Source organism: Mustela putorius, unplaced genomic scaffold (assembly GCF_011764305.1).
Source record: "Mustela putorius furo isolate JIRA1106 unplaced genomic scaffold, ASM1176430v1.1 tig00000592_pilon_pilon_pilon, whole genome shotgun sequence".
In the NCBI taxonomy this organism is placed as follows: domain Eukaryota; kingdom Metazoa; phylum Chordata; class Mammalia; order Carnivora; family Mustelidae; genus Mustela; species Mustela putorius.
In genome coordinates, this window is record NW_025421426.1 from 5,339,812 (window position 1) to 5,345,290 (window position 5,479).

Below are 5,479 nucleotides of genomic sequence, written 5' to 3' on the forward strand. Positions count from 1 at the left end.
GCCAGTGGCAAGCTGTGTATCTCAGGGAAGACCTCAGCCCCTTTGAGCCTCAGTTTTCTTATCTAGTAAATGCCCGGGGCCAGGTTGGCGCCCTGTAGGTTCTCTGAGGAGCTATACTGATAACATTTGCTTCCTCAGCAAGGATAGAGCACTAGACCCCACAAGTGGAAATTCCTGGATTGCAGGCAGTGTCACTGGTATTAGGAGGTAGGCTACTCGGTGCAAACTTTGCAATGAGTTCTGGGTTCAAATCCTGACCCTGCACCTAGCGGCTGTGTGACCCTGAGAGTCGCTTCCCTTGCGTTAGCTTTCTTTAGTGTCCTCATTGGAGAATGGGGGTTTGTTCATTCATCCCACATATTTGTGCTGAGCACTGCTCCCGCCAGACCATGGCTAGGTGCTGGGGACTTGGGGAAGGAACCGGAGGAAGTCCTCCCTCTCGTGGGGCTGACGAGGGAGGGCGGGCGCCCGACAGCGAAGAAACACCACCATGGAGCACGTGGGGTGACAAGAGCACACACACCGCACACTGAAGCAGGGGGAGGGCGAGAGAGCAGGAGGGGCTCCCTGCCGCAGGGTGGTCAGGAGGCGTCCCGGGGATGGGACATCAAGGTAGGGGCCTGAATGGTGTGAGATGTGGGGTCCTGGGCCTGCTCCCGCCATCACCCCGCAAGTCTGCCCTGGCCTTGCCCAGTTGAGTCCTTCCCTAGAGGGGGAACCACGCAGCGGTCAGCTCTGTGTCCCGGTGGCAGCCCAGGGACTACAGAGTGAAGCCAGGGACCCTCGGTGTCTCCTGCCTGCCCCCTAAGCCTCCAGTCCATCAGCAAGGCTACACATTCCCGCTGAATCTGTCACTTCCTCGGGTCCCTGCTCATTTTCCGCCTGGACCGTGGCAGAAGCCCCTCCCCATCCCCCCCCCCCGCTTCCGCCTGCCCCCCCCACCCCAATCTGTCCCACTCACAGCATCTGCATTAGTTTCCTGTGGCTCCTGTAACAAGTCACGACAGACGTTGTGGGTGAAAACTACACAGACGTATCCGCTTACTCTGTGTTGCTCAGGGGTCCACAGTCTTGGGATATAGTCAAGGTGCTGGGAGGCTGGTTCCAGGGGGATCCTGCTCCGTTGTCTTGTCTGCCTCCGGGGGTCACCTGCCCTTCTTGGCTGGTGGTCCCTTCCCTTCCACTGCTGAGTGTGGCCTCTCAGGCCTCTGCTTCTTTCTGTCTCTTCTCTCTGCCTCTCCTTGTCTGTAATCCAACCACCCTCCCGCGGCTTCCCTCCTAGAAGGATCCTGTGATTCTACTGAGCGCGCACTCCGGTAATCCAGGACCACCTCTCATCTCCAGCTCCTGAAGTAAGCCACAACTGCCAAGTTCCTTTTGCCATAGAAAGTAACATTCATAGGTTTGGGGGATTCCAAGGCGGACATCTCTGCGAAGAGCTATTCAGCCAACCACAGCATTAGAACCCAAGTCAGATCCTGCGCCCCTTGGGCTCAAAACCCTCCCCTGGCTCCTGCCCCCTCAGAGTCCCTGAAAAGCCCTGACATCTCTCATCTCTGCTTCTCCTCTCTTCCTGCCTCTTCTGGCTCCAGCCACAGGGCCGCCCTGCTGGGCCTCACAGCCCACAAAAGCTCCTGCCTCAGGGCCTTTTCACACGCTGTTCCCTCTGCCTAGAACCGTTTCACCTGGCCTCTTCGCAAGGCTTGTCATCCTTCAGGCCTTGCCTCCTCAAAAAGGCCCTCTCGGACACCACCCTCTCTAGAACAATCCTTTCCTCTCCTCACGGTCACAACACTGTCTGAAATGACCCTGATTGTCTTCTTAGGTACTGTCGCGTTCCCTCACTAGAGTGTTCGCGCCTAAAGGCCCAGGAGGGGCTGGATGTGTCTGGTTCTCGGCTGTGTCTCTGCTCTACCAAGGATAGGGCCTGGCCCATGGTAGGTGCTCAAAAAATACTTGCTCCAGGAATCCCTGTGTGGCCAATTTCAAACGTTTCTCAGTGCAACTGAGAATAAAATACACATTCATTTAAAGGCATTCTGACCTTCCCAGGGACGTTTTGTCTTAATTTATTTTCTTCGCTGACGATTCAAACACTGCCTTCCGATGTAAAAAGTCGGTGAGGCATCATTTACACTAGGCAAGTGAGGACTCAGACAGGCCCGGCCTGGAGCCAGGGGTCTCCTGAGGACAGGAGTCACAGGAGAGGCAGAGGGGGCTCTTCCGGTGAAGAGAAAGAGTGCAGTGCATGACCACCTGGGCAAGCGGTGATTTCTCTCTGTGCCTTAGTTTCTGCATCTGTAAAATGGGGAGCATAATGGGGCTTACCTTGTAGTAGGGGACCTCACTGCTATCAACCTTTGGGACTGGATAATTCTGTGTTGTTGAAATCGAGCAACATCCCTGGTCTCTACGCAGCAGATGTCAGTAGCAGTCCCTCCATTGTGACAATCCCAGATGTCCCCAGATAGAGCCCCATGCCTCGCAGGGTGGGGGAGGGGGGCAGGACTGCCCTTGGCCGCCTCATAGGGCCACCCTGGGGGTTGAGAGGTGATATGGGCACAGCTTCTGGCACCGAGCCTGGCGCCCAGCTGCTGCTTGGGGAACGGGGAGCTGCTGTCTGGTTAAGCGGGTGGCCGGGCTGGAATCCTGGCTCTGCCACTCGCTAGCAGGTAGCCTTGAGCAAGGGACTGTAGCCCTCTGAACTCAGTTTCCTCATCTGAAAAATGGGATAATGATGTGCTTCCTGTCTTGGGGCCATCAGGAGAATTGGAGACCATGCCCCCCCCCCCACAGTACATGCTCAATAAATGGGGGCCCTAATGGGTGAGGGATGAGGAAAAGGAAAGATCCCAGAAATGCAGGAGCAAGAGAAAGGACACTTTGCAAGCTCTCCCTGGGGTCTCTAGAGTGTGTGCCCCTGCATTAATGGGGGACACAGAGGCACAACCGCCCACACCCAGGAGGCCAGTGGTTCAGCCCCTCAGCCCTGCTGGGCCAATTAATAATTAAGCTGGAAAAGGGGTGATGTGGCTAGAAGGCCTGCAGTGACCAGGGCCTGGCCTTGTTTGGCTTTGGTGACGTGATGGCCCTGGGATCATGGCCTTCTTGAGCCCATAAACAGGGGGTTGGGCCCCGAGACAGGCAAGGCCAGGCCAAGGTCTGTGCTGGTGGCCTCCTGCCCGAGTCACGGAAGGGGTGGGAACGGAGGCGTCAGGCGCGGGCCCAGGGAGGGGGTCGCTGTGGAGCTGGGGCTGTTGCTCACAGAGTCACTCCCCCTCCCTCCATGATTTCTCTCTCCTCCCCGGCCCAACCACTACTGTCCCTTCAACTTATTGTGCACCTACTCTATGCAGGGCCCTGCCAAAGTACTATCTACAGATTGACTCCCCTCCTCCCCCACTGAGGACGAAGGGGTGCTCCGGCCCCACTGCAAGGGAGTGAGGCCCCCGCGGCCCAGGTAAGCAATCAGAGGCTCCCAGTGCTGGAGTCACCACATCCCAGCCTGGGGCCAGAGTCTCCCAACTAACCCCACAGCCCCTGTTGTTCCCTCCTGCCTCCTTCTCTCTGTGTCTGTGTGTCTCTGGCCCTCTGTGTGTGTGTGTGTTTCCTTCTGTTTCTGTATTTCTCCTCCTCACTTCTCTGTCTCGGTCTCTCTCTCTCACTGTGTTGCTCTCTCCTCTTCTCTCCCCGCCTAGCCTGTCTCTCTCTGACCGCCCCGCCTCGCAGCCCTGTCTCCCTGCAGCCAGCCCTTGTCCCGACGCCAGCACATTATGTCCCTGGTCAGACCCTGACGTCAGGCAGGGCCTGGCGGGCGGCCATGGGCTGCTGCCGGGCAGGCGGAGGGAATGTACGCCTTCCCGGTCCCCACTGTAGTGGCCGCCTGCCCAGCTTACAGCCCCGGGCTCTGGCCCTCCCAGCCTGGCCTCGGCTGGCCCGAGAGCAGATGGTCCTTGGTGGCCGCCTGGCCTGTGAGCCTGGGGCTGCCGGCCTCTCGTGTCTCCCTCGCTTCACCCAGACCCCATGGCCACACGGGATGGTTCTTGGCCCTGCTCAGTCCCAAGAAGCATTCCTCTATGGAGGGGTCTGGGGAGGTTTGGCGAGGTGTGAGGGGGCGGTTCTGGGTGACAGATGCTGGGGTGGCCCAGCTGTGATTTAGGTGCAGGGACTTGCCACGGGGGTACGGCCAGGCATGATGAAGGAGCGCCCTACCTGAGTACAAACACTGCCCTTTGCCGAGCTGGTCTTGGGCCCCATCAGAGCTTAAGTTAAGTGGTTAAAAAAATGTAATCTTTCTTGTTTGGTTTGTTTGGTTTTCCCCCTCGGATTTTCAAAGCAATGCAATTTCCTTGAAGGACATTTTGAAGGGCATCTGCGCATCCTGGTTTAAAAACAGACTTTGGGGTTGGACAGACCTAGCTCTGATCCAGCTGGGGGATGCCAGGTCCGTGGCTTCACCCTGAGACTCAGTGTCCTCATCTGTCAAATGGGGACAAGAAACGTACACGCCTTGGACGGCTGTGGTAGGGATGAAGCAAAAATCATGTTTCCAGAGCACAGTCATCTTTTCTCTTGTTTCTTTTATTCTTCTCATGTTAAATCGAGGAATACAGGGAAAAAAAACAAGGTTGCCCTGAGAGAACCACTTGAAGATTTTCAGCTCAGTTAACATTTTTATTTTTTTTTTAATTTTTTAAAAGATTTTATTTATTTGACAGAGAGAGATCACAGTAGACAGAGAGAGAGAGAGGGAAGCAGGCTCCCGGCCGAGCAGGGAGCCCGACGTGGGATTCGATCCTAAGACCCCAAGATCATGACCCGAGCCGAAGGCAGTGGCCCAACCCACTGAGCCACCCAGGCGCCCCTCAGTTAACGTTTTTATATTGAGATCCTACTATTGCTGGCTTTGACACTTTTCACAAAACTGAAACCTGACTTGAAGTTTCATTTCAAAAGATCTTGGCTTATTTTATGGTCGTTTTGTGAGTACACGCACATTCGAAATGTTCAAAGCAGGTCTAGCGAGGGCTCTTCCCCACCCCAGCCCCTGGCTTCCCTTCCCGGAAGCAAACACAGCTGGCGATGTCTTGTGTGTCCTTCCTTCCTTTCCTGGTGTTAAATCATTTTCAGACACATGATTTCTAACCCCTCTATTCATTTGGGCTTTGGTTATGTTTTTTAATTCACTCCAGTGTAAAGCATGACATTACCAAAAAAAAAAAAAATGAGAATATACAGACACTCAAAAGGAAGGGGAACATAAGGAGAGCGAGTCACCTGAAATCCTCTGACCTCTTCGACATTCTGGAGCATATCCCCATGGGCTTTTTCCATCCCTTGATGTCAGGGCACATTCTTATAGCTCTGGTGTGTTTTCTTTTTAGCACTGACCCGAGTTTGTGATGATGTATTTGTGTACTGATCTGATTGTTATCTGCCCTCCCCTCTCCCCCAGGGACAGGAACAGTCATGCCTGTGT